Source organism: Terrapene carolina, unplaced genomic scaffold (assembly GCF_002925995.2).
Source record: "Terrapene carolina triunguis isolate 2854851 unplaced genomic scaffold, T_m_triunguis-2.0 Scaffold147, whole genome shotgun sequence".
Lineage (NCBI taxonomy): Eukaryota > Metazoa > Chordata > Testudines > Emydidae > Terrapene > Terrapene triunguis.
The window spans coordinates 1,381,216-1,406,872 of record NW_020664498.1 but is presented as its reverse complement, the minus strand read 5'-3'; the positions used below and the strand labels follow the sequence as shown (position 1 = coordinate 1,406,872).

Genomic DNA, 25,657 nt, shown 5'->3' with positions numbered 1-25,657 from the left:
TCTGGACTCTCACCAAGCAAATTTGTCCTTCTTGAAACATTTTGGATTTTTTTTTTGCCACTTTACATTAATAACCCACTAAGACATAATTGCTATGTATAAAGCTAAAAGCATACATTCTGAAGGGTAATAATTTTGATAGCAAAGTTATGCTGTTAGCGTTTCATTGGAGAGAGAAATGAATGGTTAAAAACAAGCATGTCTAATCTTGTCTCAGTGTTTATGCACCCAGTAGCGATACTGTCATTTGAGAATTAAGTTTATAGCACACATTTGGGTGGGAGGCTCACTGCTGGATGCGGCAATAATCTACTTTAGGAGAACCTGAGACATTTTCTCTCCTCCCTACCTCCTCCCTGTATTTAGTCTTGTATATAAGTCTTGTTAATGCATACTGCTTTCTATCCTTGTTATCCTGCTCAGACCTTTTCTTTTAGCAGTAATAGCTGCTGAACTACCTAGTGATTCATCTATATCATTAGTCTTTGCTTTAAGTGTAGTTTTAAGAGACCCCTTTCTGCCTACAGGTTATTTGGTATCCAACACATGCACCAAAAAAATCAGTTACTTCTGCTTCTCTGCAAATGTGTTCAGTGGGCAAGTGGCCATACGTAAAGATGAATCTGATGCTCTAATAATGACAGAAGCAGAACCTTTGTGCCTACAAACCACTTCTATTGCTCTGCTAGAGTGGGTGATAGTTTGTGCGTTTAGCTACGGGGGTGTGGGGGGGAAGGATTCAGTTAAATTAGAAATATGAAATAGACTAAGAACGCTTGCGGTGGGGTTGGTAACAGGATACAGAGCGGGCTCGCTCATCTGAGTGGTTCAGCTCCAGCCAAGATTTATAATGACTAGAGATGGATAGGAAACATTTTTGCCACCGTGTGAAAATTTTCACAGAATTTCCGAAATTTCCCTGTTCTATATGAGACCCTTCCATAAACAAAAGAATTTTTTTTTTGAGAGAGAAACTAGCCAATAGCCCAGTGATGAAGGCATTACCCTTGGATGTGGGGGAAAACAAATGCAAGTTCTTGCTCTGCCTGGTTCTCAGCAGGGACTTGAACCTGGGTCCCTCCCACGAGTGCCCTAACCACCATGCTCTCAGCTATTCTGGGATGTCTCTCTTTGTTTCTCAGATCTATGCCATTGAAAAATACTGAACCCGCTCTAGTAGTGACCACTGACTGATGCTCGTAAGTCAGTATTAGAGTGCTCTCCACACAAATGGTGCTCCACATGCACTGCACCTGACTGGGTGGTAGCTAGGGTGACCAGATGTCCCAATTTTATAGGGACAGTCCTGATTTTTGGGTCTTTTTCTTATATAGGCTCCTATTACCCCCACCCCCATCCCGATTTTTCACTTTTGCTGTCTGGTCACCCTAGTGGTAGCCCTTTCAGGTTGGTGGTTCGTGGAGGGGTAATTTGTACATAGCATTTTGATCTGACTGAACTGCAAAGCCAGGTTGCATGGGTCATGGTCTTCGATCACTGGCCTCCAGGTCCTCAAACAGCAGGGGGTCAGGGAACAGATTTGAAAAGCCTGCCCCTCTAATACGGGGATCTTTGCAGAACAGGCTAGGAGTGGCTGTATTGCAGCAAAGGAGTCTGGGTATTTTGATGGGCTGGGGGAGGCTACTTCCATTTCTGGGAGTACCTGGCCACATAAGACACATGGAGAAGTCTGAGGATTTATACGCTTTAATAAGAAAGTAACAGAATGTTAAGGTTGCACTGTTAGGCACTTAGAAGTCAGGAAGTTGCAAAGTTAAGCGTAGACACAGTCCAGTCCAGTTTATGTCCAGATTAGATACTCTCTCTCAAATAATACAGTCTAATGTATAAACTTCTATACATACGTGAAGCATCTTGTACAGAGCTGGTTGAAAATTTACCCTCATTATTTTGTGATGGAAATTGTTTTTGACAAAACGAAAAAAAAAATCTTTAAAAAACTGCCCACTTACTTTTAAACAAAAACAGGGTTTTGTTATAAAATGGAACAAAACTGCCCACCACCCAGCCATTGAAAACCAAAAATTTCCAGTTTTAAACCTGACAACGTTGACAAAATTAAAAAATTCATCAGTTTTTTACAGGGGAAAAAATCCTTTCCTGACCAGCTGTAATCTCTTGGTACTGCACCCACTAGTCATTCCGTTATAGTCATTTAGGAGAAAAGTACATAGTAAGCTGTTTTTAAGCAACATGTTACAGTGTAAACATAATACAGTGCAAATTTGATAGTATGGATAAGCCACCCAAGTGTACACCTAAGGCAGCTTCATAATCACTGCCTCATTGTGTAATCTGCACCTACAGAACCCTGTGCTGCTGTTGGAAGAGAAATTATGTAGCACATGGCTGTTGACGAAGGGTTCATTTATGCCTTTAGGGCACCAGCCCTCTGCTGGGAGGAGGGGCATACTGGTAAAGAAATAATGGCTATAGAGCCATCACTGCCCTCAGTGGGAGCTCAGGGAAAACAGGCTTCTCCCTGAAGCTCACAAGCATGCAGCAGGGGTCTGTCCACAACTACAGGGAAAGAGACAGACTGTGGCCCCGTGCAGCCAGCCAGTTCTTTTGGCTGATGAGGTGGGGTTATCTAAGCCTGTCCTCTTTTTAAGGTGTTGTACAGGGGGTACACAAAGGGAGCAGTGCTTGTGCTTTGGAGAGAGCACAGACTGATAATGTGCTGCTATACAGGGAAGCACCCGTGTGCATTTTGAAAGAAGAGTTAACAAGGTTAGTTAAATCAAATAAATAGTCTTATTACATCTATGCTGTGACAGGACTCTTTGATCTATATCCATTATTTCTTTACCAGTATGGCACTTAAAATCTGTACCACTAGTTCTTAGGCTTTTCTTCACTATAAAACTAGCAGACACCTCCCCTTTTTTCGGTGGGAGCTCTGTAGGGGCCTAAGAAATGTGTAGAGAGTTTAAATGATGCTGAATATAAATTGCTACACCAAATTTTGGAGCAATAACATTGCAAAAACTTTGCAAGCCTATAGAGGGCTCAGTTAACTAACTTATAACACAGGCTGCATAATGAAGGTTATATTTGATGTTTAAAGACACTATTTTGTACATGTTTGTTTGTTTTCCTGAATAGTATAGTACAGTTGTGAGTTAACAATCTTATTTAGGAAGTGTGTCTGTTGAATGCTTCCCATGTCGGATACAATTATAATACTGGATATGGTGTTTATGAAGGAGGAGGCAAAGCTTCTAGCACACTAAACTGTTCATTCTGGTATTGGGGATATTCCTGATTTGAATGGTATCATCCATTTTAATGAGATTATTAGTGGAATAGGTAATAACTCTAAAACCAGAATGAAATTTTTAGTTGCACCCACCGTAATTTAGGCCTCAGTGAGACTGAGGTTATGTGCTTAAGGCACATGTGTAAGTTTTTGCAGGTTTAGGGGCTGAGGCCATTTTGGTTTGCCTGGGGTTCACTTGTTTGGTCTCTCCTGCTTTCACTTTCCCTGGGTTTTGCTTTTAGTTTTTTATACTGTCTTTCAAGAGATGGGGGTTTGACTCCTGGTCATAACTTCTCTTCTTTTTCCTTGGGCCAACAGAGGTGGGAGCTCAAGGGGATGTAATGTGATTGCTCTTCCGGCTGAGGAGGAATATCTTGTGTTTCTCAGCAGTGACCTCTCCAGATGACTACAGAGCAGAGTTGCTTGGCTTGACCGTCCTGTGTCAAAAGGCTGGTAGCTGTGATGTCGGACCAGTGTATGTGAGAAGGAAGGGAAAGCCTTCTTTTCTTGTGAGCCTTGTCAGTGGTTGCAGATTTTAAGATCCAACGCTGAATCGTGTCACTTCCCTATTTGTACCCTTTCACTGGCTTCCCTCAGCCTTCCAAGCTTTTGCTCAGCTCTTCTCCGGCTAAATCACTGCTTATTTCTCTCTGCTCACCTCTTTCTTTTTTTCCCTGCACAAGCCCCTCCTGTTTAAGAGCTCTCTGTGTATCCTGCTCCCACTCTTGCCTTCAGACCTTTTCCTTGCTGCCCTTTTGTGCTTGGAACAGGCTTTGTTCTAATCCCGCCTTAAAAAACCCCTGCTCCATAAGGCCTGACAATAAGCCACCGAGGAGATGCATTTAAATGAGAAATATGTTAAACTGGCCATCGTGCATGGTTTGCTCTGTGTGCGTCCTACGCAATCTCAAGCTATATTTTACTCTTGCCGAATTGCTAATTACCAACCCCAAGTGTTCAAAAACCATGAGTCAGGTGCCCAAAATTATGATTGGCTTAAAAGTCATTATACTTGTAAAACCACGCGCCGCCACCGCACCCCATATTTTGGGTTCTTTTTATTTGTCTTTTGTTTTTCGAGCCTTTGGGGTGTGCACTCGGGTCACATTTCTGAACTTTTCTGCACAACGATGGGGGCTAGAAATTGGACAGTTGCCTTTCTTTTAAAACAGAAACAGAGATTTTCTTGTAATCACAGGATTCCAGGAGCAGAGGTTTAAAGAAAAACACCAAATATTGTCAGACTCGTGATAAAATCGCAAGAGTTGGCAGACAACACTGTTGTCTTTCCATCACCCCCACACAATCCTAGTCTGTATGTAATGTGTTGGTTGTCCTTTCACTTATTGATCTTAGAGCGCCATTGCCTCAGAGCACAGATTTTAGTCTTTTATAACTTGTAATGCACCACACATGCCTTTGGTACTAGAAATAATCTAATACCAAGTGCCTTGGATTTTAATGATTGAGCATTTCATAGCCAAGAAACTTTATTTAAAAAAATTACTCCTTTGGGTCCCACAAACTGGTTCTTGTGCTCCCTCTGCTGGCTCTGCAGGAGCAGCAGACATGCCCTGTCTTCCCCAAGCCGTGATTGCACTGACAGTGCTGATATGCAAACTGGAAGCTTTGTTAGGAGAGATTGTCCCTGTTCGTATAACACAGTTCCTCTTCACGGTGCACTGCTTATACAACTGCCTCATTGCATGTGCAGTACTTACAGGAAAGTGACTGAAGGACAGAGAGAAGTTTGGGATACTGAACCAATGGGTTGGTGATAGCGAGTGTCAGCGGGGGTATAGGATATGGGCAGCATGGAAGAGATGGGTTTGGGCCAGCTTTTTAAAAAAGCGATGGAGAATCCATAATGTGGGATCATTAATAATAATGATACTCAGCTGTTGCATAATTCTTTTCAGCCATAGATCTGAAAGCACTTTAAAAGGGAAGATCAGTATCATCATTCCCATTTTACAGATGGGGAAACTGAGGACCAGAGAAGTGAAGTGACTTACCCAGAATCACATAGAGTGTCAGTGGCAGAACCTGAAATAGAACCCAGGACTCCTGACTCCTCTACTGGGTGGAACAAAAGTTTAACCTCTAGTAGAAAGAAGTTAAAATTGTGGGGGGAGAGGGAAGGAATCTGTGGAAGAGAACAAATACATAATGGAGTTTTGAAGAGATTATTGTCAGGAGACTTAAAGATCAATTTTTCACCAATAGTGTCTGTCAAAATGCAGGCTTCCTAAAATGGTTATTTTTTTACCTGGACAAGAAATACAGCCGAATCCGTTTCTTAGGCAGATTGTGTCTTCATGACAATATACTTATTTCAGTTGAGGATGCTGTTCTTAGGAAACAATTTAATTTTTAGCTTTTTTACTTTTTGTGAATTATCCATTAACAAACTAAATGCTCCTGCAATCCAAATAGGAAGTAATCATAACTTACATTTTTTCATTATTCTACATTTGTCATCTAACCCTGAATGTGAGTATTTTGCGGTGTCTGAGTTGTTCCCTAATATCTGGCTTCAACTCCTGATAATTGATCATTAGCGGTTGCTGATGGACTGGGCACTGAAATCACGTGGGATGTTTTCTGCTTTAGAAGACTGGCTTTTCATGAACGTTCTTGCAAACAAAAAATCATTGTGTAAAAGTTAGTTGAAAATGAATAAAAAGGATTACAAACTGTATTCGTGTGTGAATGTTCTTCATTTTTTCTGCCCAGTATTCTGAGTTTTAGTGCCTATTAACAGAAGCCTATAAGGATACCCTGCTTGATTGCTGAGACAGCATGTAAAAGAACCCATGCTGCCAGTAAACATTCCCCTGTCCCCCTTACAGCATTTCTTTTATGATTTAAACAGCATTTCCTAGAAGTCAAGGGGCCGTGCCAAAGTAATCTGTAAATTTGCTTTGTTTTGCTTCAGACAGGGTGGTGTTTTGTGGTATTTTGTCTCCTCCACCTAAGCAAAGTTCAGGGTTGGTTTTTTTTGTTTTGTTTTTTGTTTTTTTTTTAAATGATAGTTCATAACATTCAGCAAAGACTCTCCATAAAGAGAATGAAAGAGAGTTCAGCATGGCATTTAACTGAAGAAAAAATATTTACTTTTCAGGTTAATAAATCTGAATGCTCACGTTAGTAGAATTCACTATCAGCTTCTCATCTTCATTTTACAGATGAGCAAAATTTGAGGTTTAAACTGATGAAGTGGTTCACCCTAGTCCCACAACGAATCAGTGGAATTGCTTGTTATAGAACCTGCGGTCCCAAATCTTAATCCTTTCCCCCCACATCTTGCTTTTTAGAACTTTTAAAGTTCCATGAATTTTTGCAGATCTGCTCTTGCAGCTTAAATGCTGCTGCATTATACCGATGAGGATGTGTGAGTAACGCATCTATATTTCATTGTAGGAAAATGGATCGTGTTATGTGAAGGCACTGAGGAAATAGTCATCAGCTCCTGAGAGGAAGAAGGCACTTGTGGAACTCAGGTAGGAAGATTTTTATTCTCAGCTGGTAAAATACATATGGGTCTCTTGTCTTTTCTAGCCAGTGCATCATGGTTTATGCTTTAACCACTCATCTGGTTGCTATCAAGGTTCATCAGCTCTTTTGAGAAGTAGTTCAATTGATGGCAATGACAAAACACTTCTAGCAAAGCCCTCGGTATAAACATTCATTGGCTACCTTGGTTTAATTCTGTTGATTCTAATATACAGAACAAACAAATGATGCTTGCACTGGCCTTTCCAGCTGTAAAATAGTATGTTCTGAATGCTCCCAGTAAACATGCACTTATAATAAACAAACTAGCAGTCCCTTAGTAGAAATTCAACAGTAGTTTCAATGAAGTAGTGTTTAGTATTTATATCCAGGTGTAGTGAGGAATGAAAAGTACACAACAAGTATTTTTTTATTTGTTTTTGTCATATTTAGACATTTCCTTCAAACTTGTTCTACTCTTTGTTTGATTCAATCTATTTTTTATTGTATTTAAAATACATAAGATGATAGGTTGTTGCATCTCTGCCTTTGGCATAGTTCCAGAGTACCTTAGTGGGTTTCAAGTGTTTTTCCAGTGTGGTTCACGTTTTGTCTTATGAATCAACTGCCCTCTCACTTGCTATCATGTGGACCATTTCCACTTCAACTCCCAAGAATGTCTACATGGCACTGCATAGGTGGGGAAGTGACTTTAGGGAAATGTTTAATGTATTTTCAGTTGTTTTTAATGCAAATTAGCAGCTGGAAATAAGGAGGTGGTGTTAGTACCATGTGACCATCCAGCTTTCTGCAGCTCACCAGCCAGTGGTCCAAGGATCATAATTTGAAAGCCCACTTTGAGAGGGATTGGCATTAATGATCGAATAGACTTCCCTTATCTATTACTACCAATATTGCTCCCCAGCATTTCAATGATACATCTTGGTGAGGTGCAGACGGTTGACCTGAAGCATTTCTTCATCAATGTTTCTTCCAGCCTCACCTCCAAACGCCCCCTGCTCCTGCCCACCGCTTATTTCAAGAACCAAATGAGAAAAAACTGTTTGACCAATATTTATATGCTGGGGGTGTGTGGGGAGGAGGGTATAGTGTAAATCTTGCTTCCAGCAGAAAATGCCATCCCAGTTTTGCCTCCGATAATTAGAAACATTTCTGACATGGCCACTAGAACCAGTTAGTGGTGTGTGCCTGCCATTTGCTGTACTTTTTTACTGCAGGGCTGCCTTTCTTTTTTGTGTGTTTTTTTCTTTTAAACCAAGAAAACAAATATTCACTGGTATAAAACTAGCATTGTATGACCCCCCTCGACCCCCTACATCATGAATGATTACTTACAAATACTGATAAAAATGGAAAGCTATTATTCAGGCTTATGCTTTAAGTCATCTTTGGTCACACTTAGCAGAACTTGCATGGACAAATCCATTCATTAACAGTACTAACAAAAACCAAACTGAAAAATGGGAAAACCGAAAAAAAAAGGAGAGCAATTAACCAAGTCTTCACTGGAGGGAAAGACCTCTTAATTATTTATACCAAGAAATAGAATATTGCAGAACAAGAATGATAAACCTTGCTTTAGAATACCCTGGGAATATTTTTGTAGCAGTGTCCTAAAAGGTTCGTTCGGGTTTGTGTCCTACATCTGAATATATGTCTAAAGACTTGACCCTTTCAGTACAAAATAATATGACATGTCCAGCCATAGGTTAGAGAATTCAGCCAAATAATCTTTAAAAACAACCTTGTGTATGCTGTCCTGGCCATGGATTCTGGCTTCAAAGGAAAAATTTCCTTTTTCCATTCCATGAAGAAACTCAGGGGAAAGAAGTTCCTGGCTGTGCCTTCAGGTCACATGGTTTCACTGCTGTAGAGCAGGAATGTTTGCTATGGTATTTCCGGAGGCTTCATAAACACACAGAAAGAGCAGGTTTTTTTATTTTTTGCCAGCACAAGGACATTACAATCCGAGAGTGCTAAAAGCTCAAATGATGAGGGTTTCTGTTATAAACTGTGCAAGTGTGTCTTAAAGTGCATGTTTTTAATTAAAGAAAAATCAGAAAAACAATGTCAGGCAATGTTTTTGTTGTTGCACATGTGTGAGAGAATAAATCAGTTGTTATTGAAATGTGATTCTTGGCAAGCTAAATATTAATGCAAACCCCTCTGTTTAGATGCTCTTAACAGTTCACTTTTGACATGTGTCATTTTAAAAGGCATTCTGGAATCTGTCTTGATAGCTGTCATCTTGCAAACTGGAGTAATGGAAACAAAAGATGATCACTCAAACAAGGTTATAGAGAAGAGCCATTCCCTAAGTCTTGCTGTCACAGTGTAGAATCCCCAAGTCAAATTAGGAGAGCTTTGAATTAGTTCTGGCTCCTGGGATCCTGCAGTTAAGATTATGCAAACCTGCTCTTTCTCATTGTAAGAAGAGCACACATTCCTTCTGAGACTCTGTAAACACCAATCCAGACCGGGCTGGAGGATGAAGTGTGAGGGCCTCGATCTTGGACAGGATGGGGCCATTCCACTCGAGTGACTGGTTAGTGGAAGCTTTATAGCCATATCGATACAGCTTTATCCATGAGTGAGATTAGTGATGAGTGATGAAATTAGAGACGAACATGCCGGTCCCATTGCAATTGCACAATATGACACCGTGGCCTTGTTTAAACTTCAAAAATATATACCTGCTCTCAAGGACTGTGTTGAAACAGCATTGAAAAATTTCATACTGTAGATGCATCTAGCCAGGGAAGAGCCATTGGCCCTGAGAATAGCAAACACAGGCTTCTTGTAGAGGAAGTAATCTTCCTTCTGTTAAAAAGGAGTTCTCTGGACTTCTCTGAAAACTCTCCGTCTTATTTTAATCTCTCATTAATGCTGTTTGGACAATGGTAAATATAATCCATGAAAAAATGGAAAGAAATGAAAAAACGTGGTTAAAAATATTGTTGAAATTGTCAGGTTTTTTTGTTTGGAAAAAAAATAGATAAAAAAAAACTAACTTTTTCAGGTTTTCATTGAAATTAGAAATTTTTGAACAATTCTGTGAAAATACTCACCTTTAAAAATGGAAGGCCATTTTTCATAAACAAAAAATGCTTTTGACATGCTCCATTCAATTATAATATGGTACTTCTAGAGGCCCCAGCAGAGGTCTGGGACACATTGTGCTAGACACTACACATAGTAAGACTCAGTCCTTGTCCTGGAGATCATACACTCGAAAGAGACAAGACAGAGAAAGGGCAGGGAAAAGAAGTAGCATTACCCCCATGTCATGGTTGTGGAACTGAGGCAAGGAGAGATTAAGTGATTTGCATGAGGTCAAAGAGGAAGTCTGTAGGTGAGTCTAATAGTGAGCCCAGACCTCCTGCATCCCAAACCAGCTCATTAACCACAAACCATCCTTCTCTTTTAAGCTTTTCTTCAGCAGTTCATCTTTGAATGGATATTCCTATTGAATGAGACTATCTTGGTCTACAAATGCAGTCTCAGTGGCTTTATTGAAACTGGAATATTTTCCTGTTCCAGTAAACTCTGGGATATTGATCACACCAGGTGCCACCTGTCTGTCTCAGCTATTAGCACTGAACTCCTGTGACTTGTGTCCAGGGTCTGTTGGGAAAGTCTGACAGAAGGGAGTAAAGGATACTGAGTGGAGAAGAACCTTACATGGGGAAGAGGGGGAGAGGCAATCTTCCGGTTGGCAGGTGAGACAACAAAAAAACCCCAGGACAATAATGGATGACAAAGAAAGAAGGAGAGTAGCAAAGGACAAGAAGAAGTAGGAGCTGTGAGGGAGGAGAGGAATGGAAGAGATTAAGAGAAAAAAAAGCAAGGCTCATAGAAGGAAAATATTACATGAAAGGAAAGGCAGGGGCCAGTAACCTGTATAGGGAGAAGTAAATGTACCAAACCTTGGGTCTCAAGGCTGCAGGAGGTGTGGGTGGAAAGTAACAGCAGTTCTGGGTTTTGGAACTGGAAATGGAGGTCACACGCTATTCGTCTTTTCTTCCATTATTTTTCCCAAGACCAAAATGGAAGTACAGCTCAAAGCTCTACCTCTTATAATTCTACCTCAGCGAATAGGGTCTTACTAGGTCTTCCTGCAGCGTGCACCATTGGATGAGTTGAATTGTTAATGCGAGCCTTAAGCGTTAAGGGATCGTGTGATAACGTCACTGTTAAAGATCAATGATCAAAAAAGAGACCCAAATAAACATGTACATCAGGGATCGGCAACCTTTGGCCCACGGCCCGCCAGGGTCGGGTCGGTTTGTTTACCTGCTGCGTCCGCAGGTTCGGCCAATCGCGGCTCCCACTGGCTGCGGTTCACCGCTCCAGGCCAATGGGGGCGGCGGGAAGCAGCAGCCAGCATATCCCTCGGACCGCACTGCTTCCCACAGCCCCCATTGGCCTGGAGCGGTGAAATGCAGCCAGCGGGAGCCGCGATTGGCCGAACCTGCGGACTCTGCAGGTAAACAAACCGGCCCGGCCCACCAGGGTGCTTATCCTGGCGGGCCGCGGGCCAGAGGTTGCCGATCTCTGATGTACATATTCAATGTTAGAGAGCAGTTAGAAAATCCCACATGTAACACTGGCCTTCTGAGAGGCTATTTTTATCAATAGTATGCTAGTCAGATCGGTGGGTGTTTGGAAAGATCTACAGGCATACTAGAGGGCTTGGGTCAAATACTCTTCCTTGATAAGCAGATGTTTCTTATCTCTCCTCCCCTTTACCATCAAGAGGTCACCACAGCAGATGTGTTTAACTGTTCTTGTAGATTGGTCTCTGAAAAGCAATCGACATATTCAGGAAATGGAAATGGTCCAGGAATGCCTTTCGATCAGAAGAGTTCTCTCCACACTCAGCGCAGGCTGCAGGTTACATTCAGTGACTTTTCGGCCTCTGTTGGGTACTTTAGCCTGGTTTGGAGGAAACTATAGGGCTTGTTACACTTACTATGAAGGCTTTATCCTCTAGCAGCTGTATCATGGTTGTGAGGATAAAGAAACTGGATGCCATATTTTACAGCACACCACTAACTAGTCCTGCTCTGCTTTTCGTGAGTGTAGCTTGGAATGAATGAAGGGAAGTCTCCTTGCCTGGGAAGAGACTATAGTTCCTCTTTGGAAGGGGAACATGGCATACAATGCAATCTCAGTGAATTAATCTCCATCTTAACCTCTATGAATTGATATTCAGTTTTACTCCAAAGCTCTTGATTGGCCTGTAAAAACTCATGCCTAGTTTGTCCTTTTGGGACATCTCAAGAAAGAGACAGTGTCTGTAGGTTTGTCATGCCCGAAGAAATAGAAGCCAACAACAGGCAGATTTGCAGGTCAGAAAGCGATGTAGTTCCTGTAAACTGAAGAGCAGTTTGCACCTGTGCTGTATTCCCTTTGTACACCGTGACTATTTTGGAAGTGCTCTCTCGCGTTCATTAAATTTTGTAAATTTAGACAGGCTGCAGCAAGTGCTACCTTGGGCAGCAGTGTTAGGACTGTCTGGTTCCTTAGTCTACCTTGCTTCAAGGTTTGAAACCCATAAATTTGGGTTGATGCCTGCACTGAACCTAAAAATGGGTAGGTTTTTTAATGCTCTATTTTTTTGGGGGGGTCTTATCAACCTGTTGCAAGACTACTCACCTGACACTAGTGGAGTTTCATTTAGGGATTAGAAGTGTACACCGTAGTTTTCCTTCATACCCCTAAGGATTTTCAGTTGAGGAATCCAGAGCAAACTACTGCGTCCTGAGTCATAAAAATCATATGAAGGTTATTGGTTGCCTCTGTTAGACTGGCATAGACCAGAACGGGAATACTCATCGGCCTGTGACTAGAGAAGCCAAGTGACAGAAAAACAATCTCAGGTAAAATGATTCCTTAAATAACATTAGTTTTTTACATGTGAAACAAATACTGTCTTAACCAGATTAAATATAAGTATGCCAGATCTTTAAGCATATATTTCCTTCAAAAAAAAAGTTGATACAGAGGAGAAATGAACACAGATAAATATAGAGAAATACCCAACTAACTCTGTATTGGATAGAACTGAATAAACCTTTATTAATCTTATACTTGAGTTGTCTTCAAGGCTGTCACATGTAACACCCTGGTAAATGCCCAACTGGAATAAAAGACACTAACATGACTTCTTAGATAGTGCAAACATTGTATGTGAGTTTCATTTCCTGGAGTTAAAATGTCTCAGTGCTTTCCCTTGTCTCTTAGTTTATCTTGCCATTATCTGAGAGCTGTGTCTTAGTGGGAACACCAAAGGGAGTTTCTGCAGCTCATTTTTTTTAAACGGAAGTTTATTTTTGGGAAGCTATTTTTCATGCACAGACTTAGCCATCCAAAGTCATCTTAAGCCCTCTAAGCCTTTGTAAGGAAATCTTGTATACGGTAGACCAAAGGGATTCACAGTTGAAACTAACTTTTCACGAGCTACACTTTCTTCATTGAATTTCACAGCGATTGGGAAAGATGGAGCTTCACGGTAACGAAAAGCGGGCAGAATAGGTTCTATTTTTGGCCCTGCGTTCTTAGAACTGGCGAAGTTATACCGACGTAACTGCACCAGTGTAACCCCCTAATGTAGACATGATACGACCTGATTCCATACTGGCTGGGATAAATTATACTGTGTAGCACTTCCATATCAGGAATTTGTGTTACACGGGTGCAAAAAGAAAAACTCAGTGTAGACAGGCCCTTAGTTTGGTGTACTTTCCTCTGAAAATAGGGCTTCTTGTGGGGTGTTTTTTGTTTCTGTTTGGGTTTTTTTTGGTCTGCACTGCTTTAAAGGAGACTAAATAAGAGCAATTTTTCAATTACTCTATCATCATGTAACCTTTCAGGATGGTTATTGCTGTATCCTGTACTAGAAAACATTTTATTTTGCTATGGAGAAGATCCAAGCATATTTTCATGTCCTTTTAAAGGGTGTTAGCATGCATTTTTTTTCTTTGTGTGTAGAGAAATATTTCCAAAAGAAATAAGATACTGCCCGCGTCTTTATTTTTTCTGCTATATAAAAACAGTTTATTGGCTAACTGGCTACATTTTTACTTTTTTTCTTAATCTTGTTTATCTGTTCAGTGTTCTTCCAGCTATCAGAAATGTATTGTTCTAGGGGTCTTTCATAAGCTGTTCTAGGAATTGGCATGTTTTAGTGAAATGCATGTCGAAGGGATAATTGGGTAGTATGACTTGTGTGGCATATGTTTCTATAAAATTAAACAAAGCATAATACAAGGGTTCTCAAACTGGGGGTTGGGACCCCTCAGGGGGTCGCAAGGTTATTACATGGGGGGGGGTCGCGAGCTGTCAACCTTCACTGCAAACCCCGCTTTGTCTCCAGCATTTATAATGGTGTTAAAATATAAAAAGTGTTTTTAATTTATAAGGGGGGGGGGGAAAGTCACACTCAGAGGCTTGCTATGTGAAAGGAGTCACCAGTAAAAAAGTTTGAGAGCCACTGGCATAATACAAACACATGGACTAGATTCTGGATGGTGAAATGTACTTCTGTTCACACCACCTTTATACCATATAAGCTTTGATACATAGGCACATTGCGAGTTCAATCTTAACTCTGAATTTCCTTCCGTTGTATATATCTACATATGTCTCTTAACCTTACTTTAATCTTTTTTTTTTTACCTTACTTTAATCTTTTTTTATGTTACTTTAATCTAGTTTGTATTCTTAAATTTCCTCTAGATTTATTACAATAATATATAAAAATGGGAGGGGGGGGGAAATAATTAATTACCTGTTCATGTAAATGCTGGTTAAAGTCATAAAGATATGTAAATTGCAATATTTCTATTTATTTGTGTAACACACACACACACACAAAGTGCTATGTAATATGGCTGCACATGTGAATGGAAGAGAGACAAGGTTGGTGAATGTATATAACTGATTTAACATGTGATTATGATTTAACATGTGAATATAATTGATTTCAATTCAAAGTAGATCAACTATTTGTTGAAAATGTCTATTTTACCCTAAGGACCACAGGATTTTCAAAGGATGCTTTTTGAGTTAGAGAGACATTAAATGTCCCCACATACAAAATAAAATAATAATAATAATAATAATAATAACTTAAAAAAATCCTTTTTTTGAAATCTCCTAATGAACGTAAACAAAATTCGGCTTAAAAAAGGTAACAAGAAAAGATCATGTCTTCTTGATGGTTTATTTGCAGAAGGCAATTGCCTTTTACTGGTTTCTACCCTGAAACATATGCAGAATAAAGCCAAAAATAAAAACTGACATTAAAAATTGTACTTTACAAATGGGGTAAGAAGAGGTGTGCAAGTGGAAGCAACAGTTCTGAAAGTTGCTGGACTGGACTGGATTGTCCATCTAGTCTCCAATATCACCAGATGCTTCGGAGAATATGCAAGAAACCTTGCATTAGGCAGATGTCAGATAATCTGTATCCCATGTTAGGTGTCTAGTACTCCCTAATAGTTATTTAAAGATTGGTTTGATTCCTGAAGCATGACATCATGTAGCAGAGAGTTCCTCGGTCTTATTACATATTAGAAAAAGTGTTTGCTGTAATTAGTCTTGAATTTGCCACCTGTTAATTTAATTGAATGGTCCATTGTTCTTGCATTATGGGACAGAGAGAACAGAAGCTCCTGACTTAATTACTCTAGACCATGAATTATTTAATATACTTTTATCATATCCCTTTTCCAAGGTAAACAATCCCAGTCCTTTCAATATCTCTTCATATGAGAATTTCCTTATGGTCCTAATAATTTTTTATTCATATTTTATTAATTTCCTCCCATCCCTCCAAAATAAGGAGAGAACAAAACAAAAACAGGCAAAAATAACAAAGAAGTTAAAGTATTGGAAAGGGAGAGAAAGGAAAAGAAGGAAGGAGGGCAGGGATGGGAAAAGAGAATGACATCTTGATTTCCGTGAGCCAGAAATTAACCAAGGATTTCCAACAAGTCATGCCAAATTTTTTCAAATATGTCGGAAGCCCGTCTTCTCTGAAATGTTACCTGCTCTTTAGCTGCTAGATTGCTGACCCAAGCTCCTATCCCTGCAGGCAGTCTGTTCTTCCTGCTGAATAATGTGGCGTTGTGCTACAAGGACTGCTCTGGAGAACCACACTTTCCGTGAGTTGGAGAGTTGCAAAGATGATGGGATATATTTAGGACCTTCCCAAATTCAAGGTCCATTTTCATAAATTTCATAGTCATAGGATTTTAAAAATAATCTATTTCACGGTTTCAGCTATTTACATCTGAAATCTCACCGTATTATAACCATGGGGGTCCTGACCCAAAAGAGGGTTGTGGGAGGGGTCGCAAGGCTATTGTAGGGGAGTTGTGGTATTGCCACCTTTGCTTTTGCACTACTGCTGACTGAGGTGCTGCCTTCAGAGCTGGGCAGCCGGAGAGCAATGGGCAGTGCAGATGTGAGGGTCAGATGGTATTGGGAGAGTGGAGGGGCAGGACCAGCCTTGAATGCGGGCGACTGCTTAAGGCCTTGTGGTCAAGGGAGCACCGTGGTTCCTCCCCAACCACCAGAATGCCCAAGGCCCCTTTAACCTCTGAGTGCAGGGCCTGAAGCCGGGGAGGTGCAAGGCTGGAGGCAAGGGCACCACAACCTTTGTAGAAGTGAGGGGGGAATGGGGACACTGGTGTCAGAACTAAGGAGGGCTGGGGGCCATGCTCCCCACTCTTTAACATGGGTATAGTTTGGGGGACAGGGTGTTGTTGCCCCCCCAAATTGCAACCTTGGGCAGGCATAGAGCCGATCACTGTTATCAGTTCCTCTGCCACGAAGTGTAGCCCCTGTCAGTGCCGCTCTGCGTTTGAGCAAGGCTTGCAGTTTGGGGGGGCAAGGCTGCCCCTTGCCCCCCCCAACTAAGCCCATGTTAAAAAGTTGGGGGCATGGCCCCCTGGATGACCCCTCCCCCATTCTTGTGCCATTGGCTGGGGTACCCCTGGCCGGGGGCTTTTGCTGTAGGGTGGACTCTAGCTGCTAGTCCCAGCTAGGCTGGGGAGGGATGGGACTTCCTCTTCTCCTGCAGGGGCCGCTCCCAGGGCCAGGTCAGACCCTCCCCCGCGCTGCATGAAGCTTTGCGGCTGCTCCCTGTGCAGAGACCCGAGTGATGGGGCAGGAAGTGGGACAGGAGTGCAGAGCAGCTCCTGCAGGAGAAGAGGAAGTCCCATCCCTCCCTAGGCCAGCCAGGACTAGCAGCTGGAGTCTGAGGCATGGTAGGAGCCCTGGCTGGGGCATCTCTAGCCCTGCCTTGCCATCCCCGACAGATTTCACAGGGGAGATCAGATTTCACAGTTCATGATGCATTTTTCACGGCTGTGAATTTGATAGGGCCCTAGATACATCCCAAAACACAGTTCGGGGCTGTACTTTTTAGGAGGGCTCCATTATATTATTCCTCCTGCCTACTTCTGACAGTTCCATAACATGTGAGCCTGTGAGGCTCTGGGAGACCCACAGGCCCTATTAATTTTTGTTTTCTTTCTCTGACCCCCCCGTTCTGTAATAATTCTGTTTGCAATGGGGTGACCAATACTGCACAGAGTACAGTAGTTGCAGCTGCACCATTGATTTCCATAATGGCATTGTAATACTTTCTGTATGAACCTCCATTGCAGTGTGATATGAGATATTTCATTCTCCGTACTCATTCCACCTTTGGTCTCTCTGCTGAGACTACCAGTAGGGCTGCTAAATAGGGTGTAGTTTTCCTTTGTTTGGTCATATTGATTCCTGCCCACTAGGAGTTGGCGTGAGCCCATTGAACATCTGTCAGATGGTAATGCCTTTCAGACATTAACATCCTGGACCTGGTTTGAACTGATGACCTAGAGGTGAAATACTCCTTATTCCCATTACCAGTCCCCAGAGCCATCTCCTCCTTCCCATCCCTACACTCACAGCTGTTTATCTGCTGCCTTAGCTCTTGCAGCTCCCTTGAAATCCCCAGAGTGACAGTGGTCCCTGTTTCTTCCATCTGCTGTCTGTAATGGCACTAGTAACCCTCAGCAAGCTTTTCTCTTATCAATCATGCTGTAGTAGCATTCGGAGCACTTCAGTGTCTATGCGCTGGCAGGCAATAGAAAAGAAACAGGCTCAAAATAGCCAGGAGCAGATACACAGGAGATCAGGACATGAAAGGGTCTGTCAATAGTAGGAAACTGTGTGTATGGGGAGGGGGAAATATTATGTCCGGGTGAGTGGGTGGACTAATGAATGAGGAGGTGAGTAGCAGTATTAAAGAGGAAAAGGCCTGATTATTCCAGATTTAGGCTTGCCACCATAAATGGTTTTCATTCCCTGTCTTTGGCTTCAGTGTGTTTTCTCCTGTTCTTTAGAATACTACCAAAATACACTCTTTTTCTTTAATTTTTCCAGGGTATTTTCTCTCAGATTTAAGCTGCTTCATTATGAGGGAGGTGAGTAGCCCAATGTCCTAACTGGGGAAGGAGAAGAGAAATTAACCTAAAATACAAGTTTAGAAACCCACAGAATTCCACAGGGGGAAAGTTTGCTCTTGATCTCAACCCTCTCCCCCGACCACTTTCTGTAACGAATGCCCTTGCTTGTCGGTTAGCAAATGTTCACTGCTGAATTATACATTGGTTATAGGAGAGTACCAGACTGGTATTTCTCAGTGCCAGTAGTTATGAAAAAAGTTAAAGGTATGTAATACTCATCTAGAAACAGGAATTATGTCAAAACAAAACTGAAATGCCAGATTTTGTGTATTCAACTTTGGAAAACCATTGCACAGCAAAGCCTGCGAGCCACATCCTCAGCTGCCATAAATTGGCCTAGTTCTGTTGACTTCAGTAGGTTTAGCGGCAACTATATGTATTTACGTCAGCTGAGACTCTGTCCCTACATACATGGCCGGTAATTCTTGGGAAATTTCCATGTTACTAGAAGTGGGGGGGAAGGGTTGCCAGCATAGAGAAGACGTGTGTGTGTGTGTGTGTGTGTGTGTGTGTGAGAGAGAGAGAGAGAGAGAGAAATTTGAAACATCTAGTGAAAGCTAGATCAGTCTAGTCTTTTAATGAAATAACAAAATGCTTCCTCAGCACATTTCATACCAACTCTTCTGTAACTCGATTCAATGGTCGTCAAATTATTTCTTTCCTCCAAAGTTTTTCTGTGTCACACACAAACCTTAATGCATCGCTGATACTAACTCACTTGCTGTTTAAAAAGTAATTTTTCCATTTAGCCAGTATCCTCAAAAAGACAATATCAACCTTCATTAGTTGTAAAATTGCTTTTATTAAACTAACTTGGGGGATTGTATCTGTGCTAAAGACAGAACTGAATAATGATTTGTCTCTTGGAATTAATTTGAAATTTCAGCAGCATTGAATAATATTTTAGTGGCAGCATAATCCTGTACGTTTCATATTAAGTCTGCAGATAGTGCTGCTACTAAAAGAACCCTAAAGTAGTTAAATGACACTATAGCACCACAGTATTACATTCAGGTCATTAGGAGGCATTTTATAGGATTGAGGATATTTGGCAGAATGTCAAGGGTGAATTGTATAAACTGTGTTTACTTTGCCTCTCCAAATACATAGATTAGAGGTTTTATAAAAACAATTACACTTAACGGACCAAAGCGCTTTCTCTTCCTCAGCCCAGAACATCATCTATCTGCTGCTTGTACCGCTAAATACTTACCAGAACAAATGCTTAGAGAGAGAGAGAGACAGAAGACAGTGGGAATAAGAAACATGGCCATTTACATAAATAGTTCAACTGGTAGATGACATAATGGGGAAAACCTGAATTTGAGGGATTTTCAGATCCAGACCAGTTTTACAAAGAATATCTGCTTAAAGATTTTCTCTGTTGAGGCCAACTGGTAATTCTACATTTATTGAGAGTTTCTCTGATCTAATCTAAGTAGCCAGTGGCTAGGTGCATAATTGAAGATTTGGTCTTCCTATAAAGCACCAGTTATTGGCAAGGTTCAGAATGAAGGCCAGGACTTTCAAACATACAAGGCTAAATTTGGCTTCCTAATGAGGAGATTTTGAAAGACACAAAGGGCAATTAGGCCTCCACTGCCTGTTGAAAGCACAATGGGGAGTGGGCATCTAGCTCCCCTTCATGTCTTTGAAAATCTCCCTCTAAATTCATATTTAGACAGCTTAATCAGTGTGTTGATTTTTCAAAAGTGCAGAGCACCAGAAGCCCCTGTTGACTTCAGTGAGAGATGTTAGATGCTCAGCAGTTCTGAAAATCCAGCTACTTATTTATCTTGGCCTAAGTAGATAGATTCTGTACAGTATGGCAACTCTGTTTCCCTCTTGCTATGTTCCATGTAATTGGAAATTATTTAAAATGGCAGGAGCGGTGCTGACGGCAACTTGCCAATCCTATAAACAGTGCATAGTGCTGGTGGTTGAGAAGGTTGCAGTCTAAAGCAAGTTGCAATACTAAATTAGAAGAATGAGATAAGGTAACATTTAAAAAGTTCATATTTTTTAATGTGATGGCAAGATCTTGCCACCCAAATCCATTACGTGGCTTAACCTCTGCAACAGAACATGGCAAATTTATCTCACCTGTCAAAGGTGTGATCCTTGCCAAGCACCTGTAGTTTTTGCTAGTGTTTTGCTGCACCGAGAACAGAATACAGTGCAAGCTGTGATGCTATATAATGATCACCATTAGAAAGTCAGCATTTACCAGCAGCTAACACACCGGAATGTCTGAGGCACTGCATGCTCCAAATGTAATGGAGATGGTGGTATCTTAGTATAAACCTATATTTGAAACTAATAACAGCTGTTCAATGTTGATAGAATTGAATATGATGTAAAGGCAAGGGGATGCTGACAGGGTGTTTTGTGTGAGGGCTCTCTGACTTTGGAATGCATATTGTGTGTGTGTGGGGCGGGGGGAGGCGGAGGGAAACCTTGGGTTTGATCACATTAATGGTTTGGGTTTACAAATGGATTAAATTCACCCATGTCAGAGTATCATGAATGGCCTAAGCACCATGTAAACACTTATAACAGAAGTTAAGTAGGACTTAAGTGATGAGTAGACCTAGTCCTGGCCCTCTGCACAGAGGTAATTTCCACCCAAATCAGAGCAGATGGTCATTTCACAGTTTTGATGGTGGTTTAAAAGTAATCAGCCTTCATTTTAAAATGAGCAGCATGACCTTAGCTTCCTGCTCCATGTTGCTCTCATGTTGGATGGGTTTTTGAAGTGAAAGTCAATGGGTGTTTTTTCAGAAATTTCCCTAGACAAACAGATCTCAGCCAGGGATGGGTCTCTAGTGACCGAGGAGGCTGGTGATTAATCACGAGCTGTCATTTTTAAGTAAAAATAGAGAATTGAAAACATTCATTGTAAAACTTAAATGTAAGAAAGGTGTCAGCATAGTGATCCCTTAGGAAAAAATAGGGCAAAATACATAATAATCTGATGATGTTCCCTTTATTGTATCAATAAATATTTCCTGGGGTTGTGTAGTAATTTTTGTTGTCAGAAGGGGGTCACAGTGCAATGAAGTTTGAGAACCTCTGCACTAGCCTGAAATAAAGTTGGGGACCTTCTGTTACCCCTATTCCTGCCTGAAGGGCACAGGCATATGTGGTGAAATATAAGTAACACAAAGTTCAGGCTGGGCAGAAACCTTAACCCTGTGCCACCCCAGACTTTTAATGCATGCTTTTATTTGCTTAACATCACCATGCCAGTTCATTTGCCCTTTCAGCATATCTGTGGCAGGACCAACTCCCGTTTTCACATTTTGTAGTTAGGGTTCGGATGATCCAACAGCTGAAAATTTCAGTCAAAGCAGGAAATAATCTTGCCAGTTTCACTGATGGTAAATAATTGAAAACCATTTCTCCCCTAGTTCACTGGAGGCAGATATCTGGAATACAAACTCCTTTGGCATTCTGTGACATGCAATTTCACCCATCGTGGACTGTTTGGATAGACTAATTTTGAAAGAGTGTTGGCCTAGTATTTGGTCTGGAAACTTGCCACACTGTGCTTAAATTCCCTTGTCTGACTGTTAAAACTAGACTTTAAATGAAGCTTGAGTGCAATAAACTAAACCAGCTACACCTACAGCTCATTAAGCCCTTATGAGTGTTAGGGAGGTAGTGAGCATAGCACGGCTGATAACAAACGCAAACGTCTATGTAAGATTATACATATTCAACAGGCTTTTCTACTTATTACAGAGTCAATTGGATGCTTCTTTATGTAGATATGGAGAGGGTAGCACACGTGCCCTGTGCTGCCTTGGTGAAATTTGTTGACTATGCTGTCAGTTTAGTTTATCTTTATTTACAGATCAGTGGATAGTGCACTGCTCCGCTGGCATCCAAGAGATTTCTAACATTTTATCTGTAAGGCTCTGAGGCAAAAAAAAAAAAAAAAAGTAAAAAGTGTTTCTAAGTGAAGTTGCTAAATAATTTAAGATCATATGTTTATATAATTAAAGCTTTTTCCAGGCAATATATATAGGTTTATGTAAGAAACTGGGAATTATATCATGTTGTCATATATCTTCATATCTGTTGCCAGGCAGCAACCCATGACAATATAATGTGATGGAATTTTTCCAGCTATTGTCTTGGTGAGAGCTACACTGTTAAAAACATGCTACACCAGTATGTTTATAGGCAGATTTTGGGGTCAGTGGAAGTGACCACATCAGACCACTGGTGGGGCAATGCAGGGATAGTCTTTAATTATACATTTGTACAGCACCTAGCACGCTGCTGACTGGGCAGTGTGAGAATACAAGTAATAGTAATAATAATGCAAATTCATATTGGTGGTACATTATAAAGGCTGCTAGATATGCATGTTTCTATTATCTGGTATCTTACACCACATGTAGCTTCCAGGGATGAAGGGTCTTATTCCTGGGAAAAATACGTTGTCAAATACAAATTAAGCCTATTCTTTGAGGAAGAGGAACATCTACAGCAAATACTGCCCCTCCACCTCTTCCTCCCTCCCCAAACATATAGCAGTTTATCCTAGGTTCATTCTGCAGTTGTAGCTTAATACAAACAGCTAAAACATTAGGTTACCAGTAGCAATAAATGCTACTCAAATTATGGATAAGTGCTCTTGCACTTGGACTGCAACTAATTACCTTTGATTCCTTCCATAATTGGATGATAATTACACAGAATAGTGTTTGTATTGGCAATTTTATAATTTATAAGTTTCTGGACTTGAAGGGTGGGTAGGTGTGTGCAAGTCTACATATGTCTGCATGTTTAATATTTCTGTGAGGCGAAGTCTTGTTGATGCATTTATATTAACATATTATACCCAACTGGCATAGTGATGGATACATAGGAGAATTATTAGAGTTTGGGGGAAATTATATTTAAAAGTACTAGATGTTAAAATAGAAGCTAATATCTAGCATTTCAGACTGTCTTCTTATGATTAAGTTAAATGTTTGAAAAGTGGCCAATGTCTGGGATCTCGTTAAAGTACATATATGTGTGTGAGAGAAGTTTGGAGGGACTGTGATTCTTTGCAAGAGGGCCCCCTAACATTTCCTTGACAAAAGTTAGTAACAATATTACCACAAAAATCACATGCAGAATTATTGTGCTACATTTGGAGACTGAACTTGATCATTAAAACATGAAATAGAGGGATTTGAATCCAGCTTTAAGTACAAACCTCAACGCAACTTTACTCTGGAGAGCTTCCAATGTGTAGTGTGGTTCACATCGTGCCAGCTGACTTGTCTGGAATGATCAGAGGCTGCCCCACTTCAGATTCTGGCCACTGCTATAACATCACAAATTAAAGTCTCCATTTAAAAGTTATAAACGCGTAAGAATGAGGATCTAGTTTTCAATTTTTCAAAATTATGGCTAGGTTAGCCCTGTATATACTCATTTTCCACTGAGCTTCTTAAAAAGGTATTGAACTGTAAGAGGTATAAATTCCCCCATTGATACAACCATGTCATACCCATTAGTGTGAATGGGAGTTGTGTGCAACAAGACCGGTAGTCCTCTTAAATGAGTCTGAATGTTAACAAAGTTTATTGGCTGCACTGTTCCCAAGTTAACTTTTCAGCTCATACTTGAAGGAGGAGGGTGCTTTACTCAGAGGACAGCCTTATGGGTTACCCTCAGAGCATTTTAGAAGTAAGGAGCCTCCTTGAAGTTATCTTTGACTGTTTATCCCTTAGTTGCTCAGTGTGAGTGATGTTGTTAAGGTAATAACAAATTATGGCTCATTAGAGACACTGGCTCACCAGTGACTAGCTTGGTTTCTGTTCTGCTACCTTTGTGAGCTTATACACGGATTAGGGAAATACATCCTAGATGGAGCTACTATAAAGTGAGTGCATAACTGGTTGGAAAACCGTTCCCAGAGAGTAGCTATCAGTGGTTCACAGCATGCTGGAAGGGCATGTTGAGTGGGGTCTCACAGGATCAGTTCTGGGTCTGGTTCTGTTCAATATCTTCATCAATGATTTAGATAATGGCATAGAGCCTACACTTATAAAGTTTGCAGACGATACCAAGCTGGTAGGGGTTGCAAGTGCTTTGGAGGGTAGGATTAAAATTCAAAATGATCTGGAGAAATGGTATGAAGTAAATAGGATGAACTTCAATAAGGACAAATTAATAGGTTTGCCAGATTTGGTTGAATGTATTCCTGGAGGTTTCATCACATGAGGGTTGCAACTATTCCACTTAGGAAGGAACAATCAATTGCCCACATACAAAATAGGCAATGGCTGCCTAGGAGGGAGTACTGTGGAAATGGATCTGGGGGTCATAGTGGATCACAAGCTAAATATGAGTCACCCGTTTAACACTTGTGTAAAAAAAACAAAAACAAAAAAACCACACCCACCATTCTGGGATGTATCAGCAGGAGTGTTGTAAGCAAGACATGAGAAGTAATTCTTCTGCTCTACTCTGTGCTGATAGGGCCTCAGTTGAAGTATTGTTTCCAGTTTTGGGCACCACATTTCAGGGAAGATGTGGACAAATTGGAGAAAATCCAGAGAAGAGCAACAAAAATGGTCTAGAAAACATGACCTATAAGGAAAGATTTAAAAATTTGGATTTGTTAGTCTGGAGAAGACTGAGGGGGTAAATAACAGTTTTTAAGTACTGTGACAAAGTTCCTCCTCTGTCTTGGTGGGTCCTGCGCTTGGTGGATTTTCTTGCCGCAGAGATTCACCATGTGGGTTGGGGAACAGCCCAGAGACCTTCCCCTCTGGAAGAACCCACAGTCCAGGTCAATTGGGAGGTTTGGGGGGAACCCGGGCCCACCCTCTACTCCGGGTTCCAACCCAGGGCCCTGTGGACTGCAGCTGTCTATAGTGCCTCCTGTAACAGCTGCATGACAGCTACAACTCCCTGGGCTACTTCCCCATGGCCTCCTCCAAACACCTTCCTTAGTCTCACCACAGGACCTTCCTCTTGGTATCTGATAACACTTGTGCTCCTCAGTCCTCCAGCAGCACACCCTCTCAACTCCTTACACCTCTTGCTCCCAGCTCTTCACACCACACACTGAAGTGAGCTCCTTTTAAAACCCAGGTGCCTTGATTAGCCTGCCTTAATTGAGTCTAACAGCTTCTTCTTAATTGGCTCCAGGTGTCCTAATTAGCCTGCCTGCCTGCCTTAACTGGTTCTAGCAGGTTCCTGATTACTCTAGTGCAGCCCCTGCTCTGGTCACTCAGGGAACAGAAAACTACTCATCCAGTGACCAGTATATTTGCCCTCTACCAGACTCCTGTACCCTACTGGTCTGGGTCACAGTACATAAAAGGTA

At 41.2% G+C, this 25,657-nt stretch overlaps 1 protein-coding gene across 11 annotated transcripts in view; it reads left to right on the top strand.

Moving 5' to 3' along the window:
- The window catches only part of LOC113406875 (zinc finger MIZ domain-containing protein 1), a 500,854-nt gene that overhangs the window by 153,325 nt on the left and 321,872 nt on the right, over nucleotides 1-25,657 (top strand). For all 11 annotated transcript variants that reach the window (XM_026653693.1, XM_026653694.1, XM_026653703.1 and 8 more), the window contains one exon: nucleotides 6,704-6,783. The gene's annotated coding sequence lies outside the window, so the exon portion shown is untranslated. The remainder of the gene's footprint in view (nucleotides 1-6,703; nucleotides 6,784-25,657) is intronic.